The sequence below is a fragment of the Mytilus californianus genome, unplaced genomic scaffold (genome assembly GCF_021869535.1).
Source record: "Mytilus californianus isolate M0D057914Y unplaced genomic scaffold, xbMytCali1.0.p SCAF_27, whole genome shotgun sequence".
NCBI lineage: Eukaryota > Metazoa > Mollusca > Bivalvia > Mytilida > Mytilidae > Mytilus > Mytilus californianus.
In genome coordinates this window covers 2428089-2455190 of record NW_026262676.1, presented here as the reverse complement: position 1 = coordinate 2455190, position 27102 = coordinate 2428089, and positions in this window count along the sequence as shown.

Genomic DNA, 27102 nt, shown 5'->3' with positions numbered 1-27102 from the left:
CCACATGTGGCACCCGTCGTGTTGCTTATATTATAACAAATCCGGTAAATAATCTAATTCGGTAAGTCACATTCATGAAAGGGAAGGGGATTGTAGTTACGACGTAAGGAACATATCCGATATCATTTGTGAAACGGTTATTCCGTAGGGGTCAACCAACTCGTGATGGCGTCCGTAAAATTTACGAAGGGATGATTTCAACTTCACCAATTGGAACTCTTGGTTTAATAGCTTCATTCTGAGCAGCAACCCTCTATCAAGAAAATCATGATAGGAAATGCAAGCACGGGAATATCGTATCAATTGGGAGATATATACCCCGTATGCAGGTGCTGCAGGAATGTTTCTACTTAGAAATGGAAAGTTCACAATTGGAAAGCTGAAATCATCTCTTAATGTTCGTTCAGAATATTTGAAGTTCATAACAGTAGTGTGTAGTGAGACTGCCCTCCCCAATTGAGGATAATGACGATTTTTCTAATCCCCAAAACTTCCAGCTTTCTCTTATCTTCTTAATTCAGCTTATGGTGTACGATTTTAAGCACTCTAATCTTCTTAAAGCAGCTTATGATGCAACTTTAAGCCATTATTATGTAATCAATTGGATTAAGATAACATTTATTACATTTATTATTCATGTATTTTAATAATTTCGTTTCAATAAAAAAAAGTCGGGTCTACAAAATCGGTTCGTGATCTCATCTCTGTTTGATGAACTACGTAAATTTCTTTATCCATCAAAATCTTACATTCTCGGGAAGTAATGAAGGTATAAAAAGTAAAATCACAAAAATACTGAACTCAGAGGAAAATCAAATCGGAAAGTCCCTAATCACATGGCAAAATCAATTGACAAAACACATAAAAAACGAATGGACAACAACGATCGTTTCCTTTGAAGAATGCAAATGATTTGCTGAGTAGGGTCAACGTGTGCTCCTAACTGAATAAAGCTAGCAGATATAAGCAGTTAAAGCTGTTTGTTGAATGTTGATATTATATGAGTTGTACGGGGGTGTATAGAAATTAAAATAAAAAAAATTGTTGCAAGGAATAGTTAATATGTTCATTTAACCACGGATTTCTATCGAACAATGTTTCATCTATATACAACCCCATATTTCCGATAATTATAAGTAATTATACTAAAAAATTGCTGATATACAGGATAATTGTCTCATAGAATGAATACCACATCTCGTTATATAGTTGAAAATATAAATAAAAAAGAATTAAACAACTATCAATGCATATGTGTGTTCAACATTATATTTAACGGACGATTCTAATGTTGCCGTATTTCCGGACAGCATAACCGGATAATTCACATCATCTAACATGCTGTATGAGGGACACTTTGAGGTTTATGACAGTACACGGATAGAGAAACCTCCAGAAGTTAACCAATCAGTGCCGTCTCTTTTCCAAAGACCACCACAAACACCAATGGCTCTGCCAAAATTCAGTTTCATGAAAAAAGCTACGACTGGCCCATTCACACAACCAATAAATCGACGACAAAAAACACGAGGTATGAAAGTTCTTTAATTGCCTTTTCCAGGGAGATTAGTCTCAGCTAAACCTAGTGACAAATAATTTCTTGCTGTGTTCTCTTTTTTTATCTTAAAAATGCACAAATTATACCAGTTTATAAAAGAGGGACGAAAGATACCAGAGGGACAGTCAAACTGATAAATCGAAAATAAACTGACAACGCCTGGCTAAAAATGAAAAAGACAAACAATAAAACACATGACACAACATAGAAAACGAAAGAATAAGCAACACGAACCCCACCAAAAACTAGGGGTGATCTCAGGTGCTGCTGGAATGTTGCTACTTAGAAATGGAAAGTTCACAATTGGAAAGCTGAAATCATCTCTTTTGTCGTAAAGTTTTGTTTTCAACCGACCCTCATTGTCAATTTCTAGATGTAAGTCAAGATATGAGGCCGACTTAACTGTATCTGTTGTATCCTTTATCTCTAGTTCGATGGGATAGATGCGTTCAACATTGACACCAAATTTTGAAATTTTTAGCGAAAGAACGTCATCTTTATAGCGGAAAGTAGAGTTAAAGGATATTGCTTACTTCTTATCTTTCTTCCTTAGAAGTTCCTGTATGAAGTCAGCCTCATAATAATAAAGAAACAAGTCGGCAAGAAGAGGGGCACAATTGGTTCCCATTTCTATTTAAAACGAACATAAAAAAACATCACTTTATTGCGTTACTTTCTATAAATCAGAAATTTATATATATATAGATATCTTACAAATAAGCACGATTATACCACATATTCTCTATTTAGAATGAACATAAAAAAAACATCACTCATCAAGAATGCAATCTCTATTGTAGATTGAGTGGTGTAATAGGGAGTAAGCCAAGATAAGTAAAACGTTACAAAATCTTTAGAGTTTACTTCTACAGACATACGGTCAGGTCATGCCCGATCCCATTAATCCAGGCTCAGTCCGAAGCGTAATAGATAAAGTAACAACTGGCATTCTCCGTAGGTACCAACCAGTTGTTTTAGAAGAGTATTATCCCGCTAAGATACCCGGTGATGGCAATTGTTTTATAAGGCAGTTTCGCGCGCAATAAAAGGCACAGAGGTTTACCATTTACTACTGAGAGTGAATACCTTATTGGAAAATCTTAGCTTCCCTATGTTTTATGATTGTGAACATACAAAGTTTGTTGATCTTGTCCAAAACAACAGAATCGTAGTTGCTGCATACATGCCCTGAGTGCCGCACTGAAGATACCGATCCGATCATATTTCCCCCCGCAGGTAGCGTTAGAATATATATCACAACCTCATTCTAGGAAAGTATGTGGCAAAGGTGTTAATGTATCTGGGATACCCATGTGTACCATTACGTGGACCCGTTTCATAGTTTTAGCTGGGCCGTTTATTCCGAACCATTCTGTGCCACTCTTAAATATAAAACCTGATCTGGAACCTGAAGTTGTAAATTTAGCCGATAATTCAGAAGTAATATTCCCAGAATATCCATCCACTGTCAAACGGTTGCCTACAAAATCATTCTTAAAAACAACAGAAGTAATCGATCTATTACCGACGTTCTCCGAAGCAGAATCCCACGACGGCATACCGCAAGGAACAAAGAACGACGTGATCTTCATGCTTAGGAATGGCAACAAAATCACCAATCGCTCAAACGGAAAGAAAAGCGATTTCTCTGATGATTGTGGTGTGTGGGATAAGAACAAAGGTTCAACACCGAAACAATACTATCAACAAACATCAAACGGATTACGACTCATTTTTAAGAAAGATGGAGCTTACTGCTAGGTAAAAAGAGTAAACAAGAAGAGAGTTTATGTTCCAATTGAACCACAGCCAATTCCGGAGACCGTGTTCGAGCTTAGTAGACACAACGCAACAATGAAGAAGGATTCGAATTATAAACAGAGAGTTTCATGGTTAGCACAAGGCGTAAAGGAAGGAGTAGCTGTAGTCGAATATTTAGGACAGTTTCCAGGCTTAGCACCTCATGACAATTCAAAATCTGGCGAAGAATATTTAAGAACAACCGAGATGGCCGATATGCTCCGTAAAGACTGACCGCTGAACGTTTATAACAAGTTGACAAACAAATGTGAGGCGACTAGTGGACCAAGCAACAGGAAGGAAGCAAATGCACGACAAAAACTACAATGATAAGAAACAAGAGTGCACACGCTGAAATGTCTCGCCTTCTTTACTAATCATTGATATTATGTTGATAGTCCTAAATATAAAGCTTTACTACAACTATCACATACACTTAACATGATCCAAGAAAATGAGGTCAAGGTCATATAAACCAAACAAGAAATACATGTACACCTTACAATCATTCAATACACTAAATATAGTTGACCTATTGTTTATAGTTTCTAAGATACAGACTTAACCAAGAAAACTAAACATTGACCAATGAACCAAGAAAATGAGGTCAAGGTCAGATGAACAATGCCAGGCAGACACGTACTACAGCTTGCAATCCTTCCATACAACAAATATAGTTGACCTATTGCTTATAGTATTAGAAAAACAGACCAAAACACAAAAACTTAACACTGATCAATGAACCGTGAAAATGAGGTCAAGGTCAAATAAAACCTGCAAGACTGACAGGTACATCATAAAATATTTCCATACACCAAATATAGATGACCTATTGCATATAGTATTAGAAAAAAAGACCAAAACTCAAAAACTTAACTTGACCATTTGAAGCATGAAAATGAGGTCAAGGTCAGATGACACCTGCCCGCTAGACATGTACACCTTACAATCATTCCATACACCAAATATAGTAGACCTATGTCATACTGTATAAGAAAAACAGACTAAAACACAAAAACTTAACTATAACCACTGAACCATGAAAATGAGGTCAAGGTCAGATGACACCTGCCAGTTGGACATGTACACCTTACAGTCCTTCCATACACCAAATATACTAGACCTATTGCTTATAGTATCTGAGATATGGACTTGACCACCAAAACTTAACCTTGTTCATTGATCCATGAAATGAGGTCGAGGTCAAGTGAAAACTGTGTGACGGGCATGAGGACCTTGCAAGGTACACACATACCAAATATAGTTGAACTATTGCATATAGTATTAGAAAAAAAGATCAAAACTCAAAAACTTAACTTTGACCACTGAACCATGAAAATGAGGTCAAGGTCAGATGACACCTGCCCGCTAGACATGTACACCTTACAATCATTTCATTGATTGATTGATTGTTGGTTGCTTAACGTCCAGTGGCAAATATTTCATGCATATTCAGGACGAGAACAAGTTCACAATAAATACAATAGGTAGGTTCTGTAATAGATTAAGGGATTAAGGTCGGAGAAATTTAGACTGCCACGGGAAATGAGGGTATATTGGATAGGGACAGAAATTTAGCCTTGCAACAGGTCACCTACGGACCCCTCAAAGAGTTGTTGCAAAGGTTCTTAACGTGCAAAGAGCGTGGCACTCTCTTTACACGAGGCATCGGATTTAACGTCCCCATTCTGACCGGACGTGGCTGCAAATTTGTACATCCCGCACAGCCAAACGGACGCCCCACTTCAGCACGGGTTTTACTGCCGGTCGGAGGAAGACCAATGGTGACCATACTTCTATTCCCCAGTCACCCTTGGGGGGTACAATCATTTCATACACCAAATATAGTAGACCTATGGCATACAGTATAAGAAAAACAGACCAAAACACAAAAACTTAACTATAACCACTGAACCATGAAAATGAGGTCAAGGTCAGATGACACCTGCCAGTTGGACATGTACACCTTACAGTCCTTCCATACACCGAATATACTAGACCTATTGCTTAAAGTATCTGAGATATGGACTTGACCACCAAAACTTAACCTTGTTCACTGATCCATGAAATGAGGTCGAGGTCAAGTGAAAACTGTCTGACGGGCATGAGGACCTTGCAAGGTACGCACATTCCAAATATAGTTATCCTATTACTTATAATAAGAGAGAATCTAACATTACAAAAAATCTTAACTTTTTTTTCAAGTAGTCACTGAACCATGAAAATGAGGTCAAGGACATTGGACATGTGACTGACGGAAACTTCGTAACATGAGGCATCCATATACAAAGTATGAAGCATCCAGACCTTTCACCTTCTAAAATATAAAGCTTTTAAGAAGTTAGCTAACGCCGCCGCCGGATCACTATCCCTATGTCGAGCTTTCTGCGACAAAAGTCGCAGGCTCGACAAAAACAACAGATACAAGATTCAGGCCATTCCGTAAGACGTGGAAATATCGCAGACCACATTAACGAAATTGACAAGATGCTAGCCGGTGATAAAGATACCATTGTCCGATCTACAATAAGAGAAAACGGGAAGGCACCGTGCCTGATACTTTATTCCGATTCCCAACTAGAAGACCTCAAACACACGTGTTGTTCCGGACTATCCGATATCGACCATAGGAGTAGACAAGACCTTAAACCTCTGTAATATGCATGTGACAGTGACTTGTTACAAGCAGATGGCCGCTGTGATAGAGAAGACAAAAGAACCGCCGATATGTATGGGTCCGATTTATATTCACAACAACAGCGACTTCGACATATTCAGCAATTTTTGTTAACCATCTTAGAGTGAAATTAATCGACGCCGACACAGAACAACTATTTTTTGGTACTGACGAAGAAGCAGGATTAGTAAAATCAATAAAACGGCATTCCCCGAATCTGGTCACATCCTGTGTATTCGACACTTAAAGGGTAACATAAAGCAGAAAATGATAGATGATGGAATCGACAAAAAAGATAGAGTCCGTACTAGACAGCATCTTAAGTGGCCAATGATTAGTATATTCCGATGATGACATTTGTTTCGATGTTAAGTGTGAACAGATTCAGGAACGAACAAATGAACTGTCAGCTTCATTCCACCACCGATATTTCACTACTCGTGTAACACGTACAATTCGTGAGTTATGGGAGGGACCGACACCAGGTTACTTCGACCAAGGCTGGACCAACAACAACAGCGAATCAATGAACCATGTACCGAAATCAGCCATAAACTGGCAATCAAATCCGTCACTGGACTTGAAAGTGATTATTCAGGAAATCGTCGAAACACAATTCAAGGACTTGCAGCGTGCTTTTATGTCCAGGGGCCGGTGTCGTGTGGCTGATTTACATGAGAGGTAACAGAAAATTCATGGGTAAACATAACCGTACAAGAAAGAGAAAGATTGACCAAGAGATTCAAGAGCTACATTCCTCATCAAGACAAGCGCGTTATTACATCAACAGATGGTAGGATTAATGTCATAACGCCGAGAGCATTGGACAAGAAAATTGTCTGTTACTAAAATACAGGGTGGTGATGATAAGGTATAAATGAAGTGTATCTGTTTAATTAATAAATATAGGAAGTTAAGTTTACTGTTGTTCAAAAGTCATAATTCGATGAAGAGTAAACATATTAGGGCAAAAAATTATAACAGGTGGGACACATCAACTACAAGAAGAACAACAGAAACACCAAATCGCAACAAATGTAAACGTCAAAATAAAAAAAAAACGCACTATCTGGCAGCAGCTGCCATATTCCTGATAATGTTTTAAGGCACATTCAATAATGATATTTTATTTTTGAATATTTTTAACGACAAAATCTAAGCCTGGTTAATTATTTTTAATCCAAGTGCTGATCAGAGTTGTCTCATTGGCACTCATACCACATCTTCCTATATCCATATAATATTTAATACCAAAATCAGGGTCAGGATAAAAAAAAAATAGCCACCCCACCCAAGACAATTAAATTATCAGTACCTTAGTCATTATGACAAATTTAAAACGTGAAACTGGACGGAATCCCTTTACTAAAATGATTGATTGTTGGTTGCTTAACGTCCAGTGGCAAACATTTCATGTATATTCAGGACGTGAACAAATTAACAATAAATACAATAGGTAGGTTCTGTAAAGGAGGCGTCCTGAATTAAGGTCGGAGAAATTTGGATTGCCACGGAAAATAAGGGTGTATTGGATAGGGACAGAAATTTAGCCTTGCAACAGGTCACCTACTAACCCCTCAATGAGTTGTTGCAAGGGTTCTTAATGTGGAAAGAGCATGGCACTCTCTTTACACGAGGCATCGGATTTAACGTCCCCATTCTGACCGGACGTGGCTGCAAATTTGTACATCCCACACAGCCAAACGGACGCCCCACTTTAGCAAGATTTTAACTGCCGGTCGGAGGAAGGAAGACCAATGGTGACCATACTTCTATTCCCCAGTCAACCTTGGGGGCTTGTTTTAAAGAAATGGAATACCAGTTTAAAGTAACAAAAAGTGGACGAAAGGCTACAAGATTTGTAACATGCACGTAGGAAGAATGTATCAATATTATTACTGCATATATATGTGTATACCCCTGATCTAGGTAGTAATAAAGGATAATGCACATACAATGTAGAGGTCTTTATTTGTTTTTGAAAGTTTAGAATGATTTTTTTATAAAAATAAAAAAAATAATGGACAAATAATAAATATTCATGAAATTTTGAAAAAAATTAAAACTGTTTGTTGTAGAATTTAACTATATGTTTTAGAAACAGATGTTTGATAATAACATTAAAAATGTAGGAACATTTGGCCATAAAAAATTCTTATATAATAATGCATTTACAAATATTTTTTCTACTAGATTTATAGAATAATATGCATGGGTCAACTTCCTCATACAGATGCAGGATTCACGTTATTGAGACAGATTTTTGTGATTATAAGTATTGTGTACATGGTTCATAACATTTGATTGATTGATTGTTGGTTGCTTAACGTCCAGTGGCAAATATTTCATGCACATTCCGGACGAGAACAAATTAACAATAAATACAATAGGTAGGTTCTGTAATGTAGGCCATCCGGGAAGAAGGTCGGGGAAATTTAAACTGCCACTGGAAAATGTGGGTAAATTGGATAGAGACAGCAATTTTGCCTAGCAACAGGTCACCTACGGACCCCTCAAAGAGTTGTTGCAAAGGTTCTTAACGTGCAGAGAGTGTGGCATTCTCTCTACACGAGGCATCTGATTTAACGTCCCCATTCTGACCGGACGTGGCTGCGTACTTGTACATCCCGCACAGCCAAACGGACGCCCCACTTTAGCGAGGGTTTTACTGCCGGTCGGAGGAAGACCAATGGTGACCATACTTCTATTCCCCAGTCACCCTTGGGGGATATACATGTAATGAAAAAGATAGTTAATGTGACTTGGATTGAGAAATGTCTCATTTGCACTGATACAACACCTTCTTATAATTAACTTAGTTATTTTGCTGGTCGACTATGATAGCTGAATTTAACTGTTCGCATTTTAGAAAAGATCTGGTGCAGAGAGGGATAATCAAGTGACATACATTCATGCTGAACATAAGATTGAAGTTCAGGTAGCTATTGGTCTTCTAATATTAGATTTAAAAACATAATATTTAAATACGAATTATTAATCTTTTTGTATTCACAAAAAGATTAATCAAATTTTAATTTATAAAAAAAAGTTAAGTAAATCATTGTTTGGTTCTCAATTAAACAATGACTTCGATCCTACCTTTTTTGGCAGACTGTTGTACAAATAAACTTTTTTTTATTAAAAATAACTTTTTTTTATTAAAAATTTGAACTACAAAATAAGTACATAAACGTATCATTTCTAAAATTGAGGAAATAACAAGGGGCAATCAGTTAATACTGCATGTTTTGAGCATTAGAAGGGTAGGATAACAGCTTCTTTGTTTCATTCTGTCTGTCATTTTATATTTAATGATAAACCGACCAATTTTGAGGAAAGTATTACGGCAGGAAACTAGAGGCTCTAAAGAGCCTGTGTCGCTCACCTTGGTCTATGTGCATATTAAACAAAGGACACAGATGGATTCATGACAAAATTGTGTTTTGGTGATGGTGATGTGTTTGTAGATCTTACTTTACTGAACATTCTTGCTCCTTACTATTATCTCTATCTATAATGAACTTGGCCCGGTAGTTACAGTGGAAAATATTTTGTAAAAATTTACAAAAATTTACAAAATTGATGAAAATTGTAAAAAATTGACTATAAAGGGCAATAACTCCTTAAGGGGACAATTGACAATTTTGGTCATGTCAACTTATTTGTAGGTCTTACTTTGCTGAACATTATTGCTGTTTACAGTTTATCTCTCTCTATAATAATATTCAAGATAATAACCAAAAACGGCAAAATTTCCTTAAAATTACCAATTCAGGGGCAGCAACCCTTGCCTGGTCGGTCTGAAAATTTCAGGGCAGATAGATCTTGACCTAATGAACAATTTTATCCTCATCAGATTTGCTCTAAATGCTTTGGTTTCAGAGATATGAGCCAAAAACGGTATTTTACCCTATGTACTCTTTTTTAGCCATGTCGGCCATCTTGGTTCGTGGGCGGGGTCATCGGACACATTTTTTAAACAAGATACCCTAATGATGATTGTGGCCAAGTTTGGGTAAATTTGTCCTAGTAGTTTCAGAGGAGAAGATTTTTGTAAATGATTACAAAAATTTACGAAAAATGGTTAAAAATTGACTATAAAGGGCAATAACTCCTTAAGGGGTCAACTGACCATTTTGGTCAGGTTGACTTACTTGTAGATCTTACTTTGCTGAACATTATTGCTGTTTACAGTTTATCTCTATCTATAATAATATTCAAGATAATAACCAAAAACGGCAAAATTTCCTTAAAATTACCAATTCAGGGGGAGCAACCAAACATCGGGTTGCCTGATTGGTCTGAAAATTTCAGGCCAGATAGATCTTGACCTAATGAACAATTTTATCCTCATCAGATTTGCTCTAAATGCTTTGGTTTCAATATGAGCCAAAAACGGTATTTTACCCTATGTACTCTTTTTTAGCCATCTTGGTTCGCGGGCGGGGTCATCGGACACATTTTTTAAACTAGATACCCTAATGATGATTGTGGCCAAGTTTGGTTAAATTTATCCTAGTAGTTTCAGAGGAGAAGATTTTTGTAAATGATTACAAAAAGTTACGAAAAATGGTTAAAAATTGACTATAAAGGGCAATAACTCCTTAAGGGGTCAACTGACCATTTTGGTCAAGTAGACTTACTTGTAGATCTTACTTTGCTGAACATTATTGCTGTTTACAGTTTATCTCTATCTATAATAATATTCAAGATAATAACCAAAAACGGCAAAATTTCCTTAAAATTACCAATTCAGGGGGAGCAACCCAACAACGGGTTGTCCGATTCATCTGAAAATTTCAGGGCAGATAGACCTTGACCTGATAAACAATTTTACCCCATGTCAGATTTGCTCTATATGCTTTAGTTTCAGAGATATAAGCCAAAAACTGCATTTTACCCCTTTGTTCTATTTTTAACCATGTCGGCCATGTTGGTTGGCAGGCGGGGTCATCGGACACATTTTTTAAACTATATACCCTAATGATGATTGTGGCCAAGTTTGGTTAAATTTGGCCTAATAGTTTCAGAGGAGAAGATTTTTGTAAAAGTTAACGGACGACGACGACGGACGCCAAGTGATGAGAAAAGCTCACTTGGCCCTTTGGGCCAGGTGAGCTAAAAGTGTGATCATGTCCTTCAATTAACTTTGGTAAAAGGAGTGAACCTGTGGCTAGACAACTTTTCATTGAAATGTACACGAAAAAACACAAAAATGTTCAAATTGACAATAGTGATCTATTATTTGTACAGAATTTCCGTTCATAGGAGCCTCCCCTGATGCAGTAGTGTCATGCAGCTGTTATGGAAAGGGGGTATTGAAAATTAAATGCAGTTTTATGCATCAGAATGAAAAACCTCTAGATGCCTGCTTAGACAGCCATTATCATGTGTACAAAGATGAGAACAATTGTCTAAGGCTGAAGGAATCATTTTCATGGCATACCCAAATTCAAGGTGGGGATTTGTAAAAAGCAATAGTGTGATTTTGTATTTTACACCAAAAAAGGTATTGCAGTTGATAGAATCATTTTTGACAAAAATCAATACAAAGACATTATTGTAAAATGTGAGCAGTTTTTCCATAAATATGTTGTACAAGTGATACAATATGACTGAAATACCATTGAATTACAGTCGAACCTCGTTGTGTCGAAGTCGAAGGGACCAGACCAAAGTATTCGACTCATCCGATGTTCGACTCATCCGAGGTCGAGTGTGTCGTCAAAATTTGGAATGCAAGAAATACGGTATGAAATTTGCGTAAACTAGATCATTGACTTTGAACAGTGTGCCTTTTTTTTCGATATGACACACTTTATAATTGTGTATGCAATCGCCATTGTTGGTCCTTCATAATAATCAAACACACAAGAACAGATACAAATCATGCACAAATAAAATCAATAGTTTACACACATATTTATAAAGGTCAGTCACTATAAATTATGAAATCATTCGCGGAACGAAATAAGTTCTGAACGGTCTCTGATGAGGGTGTCTGCTGTACATTAAATTATCATGAATTTATGATAATTGTCTTAATCCTTTATTTATTGTAATTATGAGTTTTAATTCTAACGATTGATTTAATCTCGGCTAGTGTCATTTAAATTCGTTTCGTTTTTATCTCATGTGAAATATGTTTAACTCTAAAGTTCCGCTTGTACAATCAACAAAGGTGTTAATTACCGGCAACCATAAACATGTCAATTTAACTGTTATACAAACAAGTATGTTAACTCAGCTTTAATCTCTTTTGAAAATGATTAGGTTACATAAGAAATACATCCGATTTGAGTTTTTATCATTAGGTCTGCATCTTTGGAAAATTCTTACTTTCGAACTTCGAGACATCGGGGTCAATTTACATTAATTTTATATCGACGGGACTATAAAATTTACTCGACATAACCGAGTATTCGAATCAACCGAGTACGACTCATCAGAGGTAATTATGCATTCATCAAACGGGAATTTTACCGGGACCGAGAAATTACTTCGACTCATCCGAGTTTTCGACACAACCGAGTTCGACACAACGAGGTTCGACTGTACTATATAATGTAAAAAATTTTAAAATTTGCAAGTAACTGCTGCTGTCAATCTTAAAGTATAATCAACTGTTTAAAAACTTTTAATTTATAATGTCCTTCTTAACATTTGAAAAACATTTCCTATCAAAATTTCAGGCCAGGGATGAAAGGCATTAGATTGATTGAAAATGAGCAGGACAAGTGCTTCTTACAAAACTAGGTTAAGTATAGGGAAAATTTTTCAAGGTGTTGTGATAGATGAAATGAGGTCAGATCAATGTTTTCTAAACAATGATGATTGATTGATTGATTGATTGTTGGTTGCTTAACGTCCAGTGGCAAATATTTCATGCATATTCAGGACGAGAACAAATTAACAATAAATACAATAGGTAGGTACTGTATGGAGACGTCTGGGATTGAGGTCGGAGAAATTTAGACTGCCACGGGAAATGAGGGTATATTGGATAGGGACAGAAATTTAGCCTTGCAACAGGTCACCTACGGACCCCTCAAAGAGTTGTTGCAAGGGTTCTTAACGTGCAAAGAGCGTGGCACTCTCTTTACACGAGGCATCGGATTTAACGTCCCCATTCTGACCGGACGTGGCTGCAAATTTGTACATCCCGCACAGCCAAACGGACGCCCCACTTTAGCAAGGGTTTTACTGCCGGTCGGAGGAAGACCAATGGTGACCATACTTCTATTCCCCAGTCACCCTTGGGGGCTAAACAATGATGAAGCCACAAGTTCAAAATTTCAGAAGGTTCTGACAATACTTGTATTATGTAAGCTATTTCTTTTCAGTGAAAAATGACGTTGTCATTCGTCATTTTTATTCAGTAACATGTATTAAAGTAAATAGGGAATCACTGTTTTCGAAATTGGTAACACTCATTGATAAAAACAGTATACCATGGTTAAATCTTACGTCTGTTTTGTTGAACTCCTGCAATGTGATGCGTGGGTCCAAATCAGGACTTGAAACCAATATAAGGACATTAGTCACAATTTTTTTTTGTGGGTCACACGGGTAATGGGAAATAAATTTGTCGTTTATAGTATAAAGAGGTGGCTAAAACGTAGGAGCTGGATGTCGAGGAGAACGGACGTGAAATGTGTGCAGAGAGAATCTATCAACATCATCTAAAATTGTTTCCTCGATGCATTTTATCATCCATAGATTTTATACTTTCAAGTTCGGTCATTATTTTCTTGTTGAGAATCCCCCAAGGGTGACTGGGGAATAGAAGTATGGTCACCATTGGTCTTCCTCCGACCGGCAGTAAAACCCTTGCTAAAGTGGGGCGTCCGATTGGCTGTGCGGGATGTACCATTTGCAGCCACCTCTGGTTAGAATGGGGACGTTAAATACGATGCCTCGTGTACAGAGAGTGCCACGCTCTTTGCACGTGAAGAACCCTTGCAACAACTCTTTGAGGGGTCCGTAGGTGACCTGTTGCAAGGCTAAATTTCCGTCCCTATCCAATATATCCTCATTTCCCGTGGTAGTCTAAATTTCGCCAACTTTAATCCCCGACGCCCCTTTTACAGAACCTACCTATTGTATTTATTGTTAATTTGTTCTCGTCCTGAATATTCATGAAATATTTTTCACTGGACGTTAAGCAACCAACAATCAATTTTGTTGAGAAAAACCTCTGCAGATATTTTCATGATCGTTTTAGACGTGCTCTCCCAATTTCGCACGCCTTCATGACGTCATTTACCTGATAGAAGGTGCGCCTGAATCCCTGCTCTATTTAAAGTTTCCAGCACTTTCAATCGTCATTCTGTAGGGTAGTATAGATATAATTCATGTTCCGTTAGTACGATTTTTACGCGTGACAGAGGGTGACCATCTTATTAGATTTTATTTTCCCAAATATTTTGAGCAGTATAAAATCAAACTTTTTCACCTGCCTGCTGATCATGTGTTGGAAATGACGATGTAATGCGTGGTTATTAAATACATATTTCTAGTTTGAATTAATGGAGTTTTTGTATCATTTTTAATTTTAGTTTCTTGTGTATAATTTTGAGTTTAGTATGACGTCCATTATCACTGAACTAGTATACATATTTGTTTAGGGGCCAGCTGAAGGACGCCTCCGGGTGCGGGAGTTTCTCGCTGCATTGACGACCCATTGGTGGCCTTCGGCTGTTGTCTGCTCTATGGTCGGGTTGTTGTCTCTTTGACACATTCCCCATTTCCATTCTCAATTTTATTGTTCTCAATCTGTTTATGTGTCCCAGTTTGGAGGATTATTCATCTTTAACCTTATTAGAACTTGTAAGTAAAACATCGTATCATGGTCACCTTTTCCCTTTCTTACACGTATCTCGAACTGGATTGCAAGGTCATTCCAGAACTGTATTTTAAGCTTTGTCCCATTTGTTAGATTGACTCCTTATTAAAGTATCAGCACATGTTAGTAAAGTATCCCAAACTTTTACAATCACTACAAGATCCAGAAATTTCAGACAAAAATTGCTGTCAAGTGGGGAATTGACCATGAAGAAGAATGCAGACAAGCCTACATTACCAACCAAAGAACACAACACATTGATTTTGAATGTCATTTGTCTGTTTTAACCATTAACAATCGACCCTCATTCTTGGGAGCCAGTCCAGACGGCATTACCAACTGTCAGTGTTGTGGTAAAGGACTAATTGAGATCAAGTGCCCATACAAGCATATTGACACTGCTGTGATGCAAGCTGCATCATCTGACAAAGGCAAATCTCTACACCTTTAGACCAACCAAATATACTTCACACGGGTTCAATTCCAGATGTGTATCCATCAACTGACATTTTGTGATTTTTTTGTATATAAAAGTGTAAGCCTTCACTTCACTTCCATATTGTTTGGGTTCCATGTGGTGTGTAATGTAAGAGTGGAATACCAAAGTGTCAAAAGAGAAACATTGGTTGATAAAAAAAACAGCCCGGAACACCAAGAAAGATGGCAGACGAAGTTGTGGGAACTTTATTGACCTTATCATATATTTCTGATAGTTTTCCCGACCTATTCACATATATTCAAGCTAGAAAAGGTGACCTATTCCAGCGGCACGTCCTATCACCTTATATATAGTAAGTATAGGGAGTTTTATCTTTTGAATTTTTGATACAGGACTTAATCGACTAATTGAGGTCGTAATCATCGTTGTGACCTTGAGATGTGAGTCTTCTAAATATGGAATGGGTTTATATAAACACTAGACTGAATATAAATAATGTACTTTAGAGTCCTTCATGACCGTTATTATATGAATAAACCAGGCGAGTCACTACTTGTTATTTATATATTGAAAAGGCATGTGACTTTACAGAAAAATTGAGAGACAAGGCATCTTACAAAGGTTTTTATCCATTGTGCTGTTTTTCATCAGTTGTTATGCAGAAATCCACCTTTCTTTTTTTATTTCACTACTCATAAGAATGATAACTGTAGCCATGCATGCCTATATTCTTTAGGTGAAATATCTTGATTTAGCAATAAATCTTTATTAAAATACATACGTGATTTTACTCTAGGGCATCATTTCATTCACTATGATTGATACCATTGAAGATAATGATTTCCCATCCTGTATGTTTCTCATGTACTTCGATTTTAAATCACAAAGCATTTTTTCTAAACCATTTGGCGTGTTTATCTTTATATTGGACATGTCAGAACGAAAACAGTTCACCAATCGCTTAAAAAAAAAGCAAATATAAGTATATATAAAGAATTCGAGATAAAAATACAGAAATGAGGTTTTTACCCACCAAAATTTGAATTAATTGAGTGATTATTTTTTTTTATAATATTATTATATTGTTTTTGTTTCAATAGCAGTAAGATGAATAAAGTGAAGTTAGAAATGACTAGACTTATTTTGTACCCGACAAGGCAAGACCATATCAGTCGCTATGACTTTTATGTCATTTGGTCTCTGACGGAGATTTGTCTCATTGGCAATCATACCACATCAATTTTGTATACTAAAATAAAAGATTGGAAGGAAAACAAGAATGAATATATTTATTCCCTCATTAGGGAGCAACTGTTTATCTTCAAAAAGGTAAGTGGGGATGCTGTGTTTTTAATTGTAAGTCGGAATATTTTTTTTGGCTCAAGGCGCAAACAAAAATCGTAATCTAACACATGTTTTCGTTCAAGCCGAACTACCTTTTTCAATTGAAATCTTATTCACTTAAATACTTTTTAACTGAAAAAAAATATTTAACGGGTCGCAACTGTAAATGACGACGGATGTCGAACACTGAACATTTGTAACATGCATATAAAATCACTATTATCAAGATTGATACTGCTTTAAATTTAGATTGTGATGACATATTTAACACACCATATCTATCTGATACAGGTCAAGGAATAGAAGTAATTAAAATTGGACTTATTGATCAATATAGGCATGGCTAAAAATAAAAGACAAACAGACAAATAATAGTACAGAAGACACAACATAGAAAACGCGTTGTTTCAGTTTATAAAAAATTGTAATAAATTTTACAATAGGTGCTGATAGTTTTACCTTCATTTGATTTTCTGCAACTGCTTCTTAGTAATCCCCCGAGTTTGACCTTTTGAATCCACCCGAGTTAACTCGACATCAACCCTGGGTCGGGGCAGGTTTAGTCGAGTTTCAAGATGGCGTCAAGTAATTGCAACAATAAACATTGATACAAATTAACTGGTTTTTGACATAATACAACCAAAGAAAAAGACTGACAAGGGGAGTTTAGTTTTGCCTCTATTTTGGAAAAAACAAATATTGTTCGTGTGTGTATCAACTGTCGGTGATGTTTATAAATAAAACAGAAATTAATTTTTTTTCTAAGAACAAATTTTTTTCTCACAATTTTTTTAACTAACAAACTTTTTTTTCTAAAGCATACAGGATCAGGTCTTTTCTTTCTGAAACAATATGTATTTTTTTTATTTTAAAGCTCAGTAGATACTAATTTGTTTCACTTCCCTTATGATACAACTCGATGTAAGAGTTTTGACTTCGATTCGGAAAGGTTTCGCACATGCGCATGAACACTGATCTTTTAACTCGAGTCTACCCGAGTTAGACAATAGAAGTAGGCCCAGGAGTCTATATGAATGACAGAAATAGCATATTATGTGTCTAACGACAGTTACAGGATTTTTTAAATGTACTGTAACTATATCTGACGACGACAGCATGTCACAGTACAGTAAGTGGCAAGAATTTTTTGTTACGTCTCACAGGTAAGGAAAAATAATTTTGTAGTTTATAGTATGAAAAGGTGCTGTTTAAATCCCAACTTTTACTACGCCTGATCTATTAAATGTTGTCCATTTGTTTGATATGGTTGAGCTGTTGATTTTGTCATGATTGATTAGGGACTTTCCGATTTGTTTTTTCCTCGGAATTTAGTATAATTGAGATTTTACTTATTATACGAATGAAGTACTATCCGACGTGTTTACTCTGGGACTATTATCCTAAGAAGTCTTAGTATAATAATCTCAGGTTTACTAGAGTTTGGGCTGATTCCACCGGCTAAGATAAGGTTTACACATTATTAATCAATGTTGTACAGATCGAAATCGTCCTAAATTGCGTGTTGGATTGAATTACGGACTTAATATTTATATTAATAAATGATTTATTCCCATGTCAGACTTTTGACGATTCTACAATGACACCAGACAGTGTCCCTGTGTTTTGTTTCCCACTCGCTGTCCGTGTCCTTTGATGTTGAAATGATTTCGGATCCTCCTGTCTTTATGGTCTCTGAAAATCACTCTGTCCCAGATGCATCTTTATAGAGAAATTCGTCTTTAACATGCCTTGCCAGCGTGGTATTCTCGGAGTGTGTGCAATCTGCAATGAAATAATTAATATCGTAAATAAAATCGACAACAACAGCGATACAGAAATATGAACACACATTTTTCATGGTTCTATTTAGATAGAAAACATAAAGCATACCTCTACCATCAGTCCTTTAATTGATAGCATGCTATAATCTTGCATTGTAACTGCCTCTCTTATCGTCATGAATGTAGCTGTTGGCGGGTATATTAAATCTCGGGCCTGCCTTTCCTTTTCTCGGTCTACTAGCACCTCACTTGTATTCGATACTTTGGATTTGTTGTTTATGCCATTACTGACACTGTAATTTCTGGTTAGTATCGACTTGCCTTTAGCCAATTTTTCAACCATAGACAAGTCATTCAAGACAGCCTTCTTAATACCAGATGTGTCGGCCATTGACATGGTCGTATATTGGTTTCCAGCTTACGATGCAATCTGCTGACTTCTTGCCACTAACTTAACTTTTATTGGTGACGTTGTACTGTTACCAGTGTTGATTTTTTATTGTTTAAAAGAAATTCTATCGATTTTTCATACGTTTTCCCGGACTTTTTTGATTGCTAGATTTTTTGTACTTTGAAGTTCGTTACTTTCCTCCTTACTTTTTTGTTTCCTAAATTGAAAGCATGAACGTGGTCACACGCATTTAAAAGTATCATAAACTTCGCCGACTCACAATGTAAGTTTATAATTTATAGTTTTTAATGATTGTATGATGAAAGTTAATATGTTTTCACATCAAAATAAATATTGTGTATGTGTATATCAGCCAAAAGTGAAATATGATGATTGTTAATTTTGTCACTGTTTTTACAAAAGTATGGAAAGCCATTTTGGTACTATAATTTTTGAATGATTTGATTGAAAATTCATTTTGATACATAAATTTGAAGTCATGAGTATGATGAGTTAGCTAAGGTTTTTGTTTTGGTAGCTTTTTACCAACATCACAGCACATATATGTAGACTCGTACTATTTCATGGTTTTCGGAATAAATGATTATACCTGTTTTTGGCTTATGATTATACTATGCACTGAGGCAGAACAGTAAAAAGATTGTAAAGACACAGTTTGATGCAGAATAATATGCAGACATTGTAGTTCCTACAAACAATTTTATGAAATGGCGCAATCACAACCACTTCCGCCTGAAACTACCCATGAACATGAGATGACAGAGAAAGGTCGAGAACTTTGATACACACAAGGTAAAATACCTTAATCGAATTGACGAGTCGTGGGAAATTGTAGAAAATTTACTTGAAGAATTTACAGATTGCTCAAAGGAGTTAAAACCTCTACGCAAACTAAAGAAAAACATTTTGAAGTCTCGTGAAAAATACTGTGAAAACTCAGATAATTATATTCAGTTTTTGACACGCAAGAACACTGAAGACAGTAACGAAACCTTATCCACCTTTAAAACAGAGTTTAAAAAGTGCACTGAAATAATTGACAATACAATACAACAAATTAAGACATTGAAATTAAAAGCTGCCGAAACAATGTCGGTAGCTCCTGTTAAGTCTTTCCGTTCGAACAATAGTGGTAGAAGTGGCTCAATTTCGAGTTCAGTTATGGCGCAGAAGGGTGTAAATGCTGAAGTTCAGCGAACAAAGTTACAATATGCTAAACAACAAACAAAACTAATCAAGCAAAAAGCAATATCTAAGGCGAAGAGGCTGAAGTTGATGCGGATTTAGCACTGCTAAAACAACAGACAGATACCGCTGTCGCAGAGGCCGAGGTCAAAGTCTTAGAAGAAGCTGAGAGTGATAAAAGATCGTTGTCGTTACAAGATGACAAAGATCCGTTAGAAAAAGTAAAAATGACACTTACAGAGAAATATGTTTATGAACAATTTAAAGAAGTAGAACAACTCAAATCTCAAGACAAGAATAACAATGTTCCACAAGTTATTCCGAACAATCGAGACAATTTCAGTTCACATACTCCGGCACCTCGGAACCAGTTTAACTTGAATCTTACGCCAAGAAATTTGCCTAAATTTGAAGTCGATAATTTGGATCGATCGATAGCTGAAGATATTAAACCAGAAATTCGGCAAAAACAAACATTAAATCCGTGTGCAGCTGATTTTGAATTTACTCAGCCACCACTGCAACCAAAACATGATCAGTCTGTAGTGTCCGACTTGACTAAGTTTTTATTAAAGACAGATTTATTACTTACTAGGTTTCAGAATTTTGAGAACTGTGCGGAAACTTACGCTTCATGGAAGGCTACTTTTAAAAGTATTACAGGAGAACTTTCAGTTACGGCTTTCGAAGAAATGGACTTAATAGTAAAATGGCTCGGCCGTGAATCTTCTAAGTTTTCGAAAAACTATTCGTGCGTCAAATGTGAACAATCCAAATACTGGTCTTCGTCGTATATGGGAGCGTCTTGACGAACGCTATGGTAGAAGCGGCAATTAAAACAAAACTACAGAAGTTTCCAAAATTAACGAACAAGGATCATAGTCGACTTTATGAGCTATTGGATATTCTCACACAAATTGAATCTTCAAAACAGAATGAGACATTTTCGAATTTATTGTCATATTTCGACTCTTCTTCTGGTGTTTTACCAATCGTGGACAAGTTACCGTATAATATACAAGAGAAGTGGACAACACGTGCATCACAATACAAACTGAAAAACAACGTACCATTTCCACCTTTTTCGTATTTTGTGCAATTTATCAGAGAGGTTAGTGCTGTCAAAAACGATCCTGCGTTTATTTAAAGAAATACTGAAGCATCATATTCTAGAAAAACAAATGATACACGGAAAGTTAACCATGGCGCAACGTCAGTGTTTAACCGAAAAACGGATGTTAATATTAAACAGAATGAAGAGAAAGAGTCTGTACGTTGTCCTATTCATAAAGCCAATCATCATTTGAATACTTGTCGAGCCTTTAAAGCAATGACTTTTGAAGAACGTAGAAAGTATCTGAAGGACAATAAGATTTGTTTCAAATGCTGCCATTCGACAACACATATGTCAAGAAATTGTACCGTAACGGTAAAATGTGAACATTGTGGAAGTAATTATCATATAACCGCTATGCATTTATCTGCAAAATCTAGTTCTCCTGACGGCAAGGAGAAATCATCTGAAACAACGCAAAATGCTAATGATCATACAGTGTCATCCAACTGCACGTCATTATGTGGATTTAGTGGTAAATCATGTGGAAAAACCATTCAGGTCCGTGTGTACCCAAAGAACTTTCCAGATAAAGACGTTTATGTGTACGCTATATTGGACGACCAAAGAAACTGGACTCTTGCTAAGACTGAGCTGTTCGATCAATTAGGTATAAATACATCAGCCATTCAGTATACTATGTCATCTTGCGCTGGGCGCACTATCATGAACGGTAGATGTGCAGAAAGTCTGATAGTTGAGTCATTGTCTGGTAACGGAAAACTTGAAATACCTTCAGTAATAGAGTGCAGAGCAATCCAAGACGAAAAATCAGAAATTCCGACTCCGGATATTGCTAAATCGTATCCCCATTTACGGGAGATAGCTCATCAAATGTTAGATTTGAATCCAAATATAGACATTCAACTTTAATTGGAAGAGATGTCCCAGAAGCGCACCACGTGTATAGACAGTTGACAGGACCGAAGGGCACGCCATTTGCCCAGGATCTCTTTTTCGGTTGGGTAAATATAGGCGATGTTTGCTTAGGCAAAGTGCACAAACCAAATTTTGTCAATGTTAATAAGACTAATGTAATGAAAAATGGTAGAGGAACTATATTTGAACCTTGTATAAACACTTTGTATGTAAAGGAAAACACTGAATTGGCTCATATTAGAGATAATGTTCATTCACAAAGGTGTAATAATGACCCATTGTTTATTAAAACTAAAGATGACGACAAGATTGGCACATCAGTTGAAGACCGCTTGTTCCTTAATCTCATGGATTCAGAATTTAAGAAAGATTCCAATGGGCACTGGACTGCACCCCTTCCTTTTAGACCAAATAGACAAGGATTGCCGAACAATAGGAGTCAAGCATGGAAAAGGGCTCAAATACTCGATAAATCGTTCCAACAAAATCTTACTAAAAAGACTCATTTTGTAGAATTTTTGCAAAAAGTATTAGTAAGCGGAGCAGCCGAGGTAGCTCCTACAATCACAGACGAGGAGTGTTGGTATCTTCCCCTTTTTGGCGTTTACCACCAGAACAAACCAAACCAGATAAGAGGCGTATTTGATTCCTCAGCATCTTTCGAAGGAGTGTCTCTCAATAGCGTTATGATGTCGGGACCAGATCTAACTAACAACCTACTTGGTATTTTATTGCGTTTTCGCAGTGACCAGGTTGAGGCCACTGCTGACATAGAACAAATGTTTTATCAATTCTACGTGAGAGAAGATAGAAACTTTTTGATGTTCTTTTGGTACAAGTGTGGATAGTTAAACCCCCCATTGACAGAAACAAGTGCCTGTGTTTTCTGAACATCACATCACACATGTCATCGCCATCGGCATCAAAGTCTGGGACTAATGCCACACGAAGGAGTCTCTCAAACCACTTCAATGAGAATTCCCGGTAAATAATACTACTAATTCACTTAAAGCAATTGGAATCAATCATATCTAGGGGACAGTTTGTCGCCTGATGATTAATCTGGCGACAGCATGGTAAATCACACGTGGTTGCCCGTTAAATTTGACATTATGCGACTTAATTCTGGGTAAATACGATTATTTATCGCTTGAATTACAACTTACACATTGAAAATGATCATACTAGCCATCCACAGTCACTTGTCTGTCAAAAAAACTACAAAACTGCAGCAAATTTCACGTTATACATGAACATTCCTTTCTGTAGTAAAATCAGACAGGTGCTCGACTCATTCATACTGCAAGCATCTTTAGGACCCCGAGAGAATTTTGATTGGTCGTTTAATAAAAATAGGCGGGGCCTAATCCGCGATAAAAAAAACGGCTAAATTTTATAAACTTTACGTAAATCTTTAAATATGAGGTTAAATGTTAGTCACTATGATATAAATGCATCATATTTCAATACTTTTATAAACAATTGGGCATCTCAATAAGTGCTACTAACAAATGTAGCCTTGCGACGCCGAGATTTATTTGATGACGTCATGAATAATAATGAGGAAAATAGAGTTATCTGCGCTTGGAAAAAACTACGGGAAAAAAATGACAAAAAAAACTGCCTTAACGTACCCGCGTTGGCCTTACATACGCTATTATAAGCAGCACAAAAGCAGTAAAGGGTGGATACCAGCAGCTGTGTTACACAGTATTATACCAGAAGACATAATAAAAGGATTAAGCCACCAGTTCTTATTCTATAAGGCAGAAGAACTATTGTATACATATTTGAGGGGCGGACAGGGGGGTACCTTTCTCCCTTCTCCTGCCCCTTCTCTTCTTTCTCCCGCCCCTCTTCTCCTTTCTCCCGCCCCATTTCTCTTGACTCCCGCCCTTAAACATGCTAAAATTAATGTATAGGAAGCTCATTTTAAAAGAAATCGATCAAATGCCTTGTTTTTTTATGGCTCGTCCCTGTCTTATCCTTTCACAAGATAGAAGTGTTGTTTCTTCTACTTCAAGAACCTCAATAACCTTTTCACTGACTTATATAATTTTAAGGAAAAGAATATGGGATATGATTTGGCTAAAATTCATAGTACAAGCAGCCGCGGAAAATCAGGCAGAAAATGGTTTGTTGGAGTGGAATTAACAAAGAAGAATAATTAAATTGTCTTTGAACTTGGTTATTTTGCCGCACAACTTTCCCTATGTTCCAAGTGTAACCAGTTTCTGAATATTATAGGACTGTACAGAAATCATAATATGTAGCTTCTTTTCGTGCGTATTTTAGTTTAGACGTCATCTAATTAACTATCGAGTTGACCTCCGGAATACCACCGATGCCCATATTAGCGATATAAACATAAATATATTTATAAATAGATAGCGGAACTCGTGGAATTGGATTCTTCTAGGTCTATTTAATTTCATTTATAGATTGAAAATATATATTAATCGTCACTTTTACCTGTATAAGAATGATTTTTTTGAGGATCGAATCAGTCAATCAAATGATTTACCTTTGTTTCACATTCAATGTTGACATTCTTTTCCTTTAAATAATCAAACACGCACACAATTCATGCGTTATCCATCTCTAGCTAAGGGGTTAAATTGAAGTTCACATGAATACGGATTCAATGAGGTCGAATTATTTACTTCATCATCAATGTTTCTTAGCTTATTTTGACAAAATTCGACCATACTGGCTACTAAAAGCGAATTATTATTCCACTATTTCACTTTCATTAATGTTTGAACAAAAAAAAATCATATTTTATTTTATTTATGTATCTCGTAGCTAGTGCCCCTTTAAAACGACAGAAACAAACTGAAACTAGACAAAGTGATGCCCCCGCACTCCACTCTGAAGTAACTGTATTATTACAAAGTCAGTGTAGGACTTTCTTTGAGATATTATTGTGTCTGGGAGTCACAATTGATGCCCCCGCAGATGCAAAGTGTTATTTTAAAATAACTATAACATTTAACAGCTTATACCCCAAAAATGAAAAAGTTCAATTATCTCCTAAAAGACCAAATATTAATAAGAATCAAAACCCTGACCACATGCACACCTTCAATATATGTACAAACAGCCAGCAAAGTGAAAACTTACTAGCATTCAAACTGTAGGAGGAGTTATCTGGAAACGCTTCTCTTATGCAAGTAAATACTCCAAAAAATGACAAAGTTCAACTATCTCCCAAAAGAGCAAATATTAATAAAAATCAAAACCCTGACCACATGCACACCTTCAATATATGTACAAACAGCCAGCAAAGTGAAAACTTCCTAGCATTCAAACTGTAGGAGGAGTAATCTGGAAACGCTCCTCTTATGCAAGTTAATACTCCAAAAAATGACAAAGTTCACCTATCTCCCAAAAGACCAAATATCAATAAAAATCAAAACCCTGACCACATGCACACCTTCAATATATGTACAAACAGACAGCAAAGTGAAAACTTCCTAGGATTCAATTGTAGGAGGATTTATGCGGAATAACTATATAATGGGGCAGACGGATGGACGGACAGGGGTAAAACAATATGCCCCCCAATTTTTAGTTACGGGGGCATAAAAACTGACATTTTAACACCATTTTGATTTAGATTCATGTTAATTTACACTTGGGTGTACAGGGATGGGTGTGTTTTGTTGTTTGAATTGGACATGATGTACAATTGAGATTTCCCAATTACATTCCACTATGAACTGCTTATTAAAAAATATATTTTGTCACCAAATGCCTTGTAAAATAGTCAGAACATAATCATATACGCTTAACATATATTTTGATCCCTCGGCAAAATGCGGGGAGCATACTGTTGTACCCGTGTAAATTTGACCGCCCGTCCCTCACTTGGTATATAGCTAAGGGTTTATACAATTTATTTCTTAGTGCTATATTTTTTTTAGCTTCAACTTTACATTATATACCTGGTGTTAGTATATATATATATATACCAAAAGTGTGCATATTGTCAGGATTTTTTTTATTAAATGACAGGTTGCTAAATTATATAAAGACACGCTGAGCACATAGTCTGACATACTCCTACAGTGTTGAATTTCAAGGTGAAACTTTTATAATGAGCTGACTGTTTTACTTATAGGGGATGCATATATATTCTCAGGATTTTTTTATTGTATATTTTTTCTCGAATGACAGAATGTTGAACCTTGTCTTTTCAAATGTATTTTTGAAATACAGTTTGCAAGGTCTGTCCGCACACAACCCACACGTTTACATCATACAGAGTATATACTATCTTAAAAATATGTATTATTTTATATATCACTTTTACAACCGACGGAATGTTTTATAAGTAACCTTTTTTGATGGCTGCATTAAAAATGTGTCTTTTAGACACACCTATTTCAAATTGTATTGTATCTTCTTGAACATGCCTGAAATATTTGCCACCGGACATTTTGCAACCTCAAATCAATCAATTCAAATTGTACTTGAAAATCACTGTTTACTGAATCAAATTTTTGAAGCACTTTATCCATGCATGGAAGTAGCGGTGGCATTATCTTTGTCTAGTTTGGTAGGGTTAAGTTGAAGAAATTTTTTTTCTAAGCTTAATGAGCACCCAGTTAGATCGAAATAAATTCAAATCAGTAGAATTAATAGGAAATTTACGCAACCAGACAGGGGAGTGAAAACAAAATAAAAAAACACGATTCACATCCCTTTATATATTTTTTCAATACCTCTGAGTAAAAATAACTTTACTCTATATTCACTGAGACTACTATAACACATATAGTCTCAGATATTCAGAAACGTCATCCTTTATCTGCCAAATTCTATGCATATCGGTCAACTTTGAAGCAATTTATCTAAAAAACAAGGATGGTGACATGTGTCTTTATACTTGCACAGACTCACTATTAAATCCTGGAAATTGTTAGTTTTTAGTCTTTCTCCGTATATGAGAGATCGTAATGAATTAGTGATGACGCTCGGAGTATTTATGAGGTCGCTTTGGTTACTATGACATTTTATGAAATTTTATGCGACTGTCATACCAGTGAAAGGTTTGGCTAGCTAT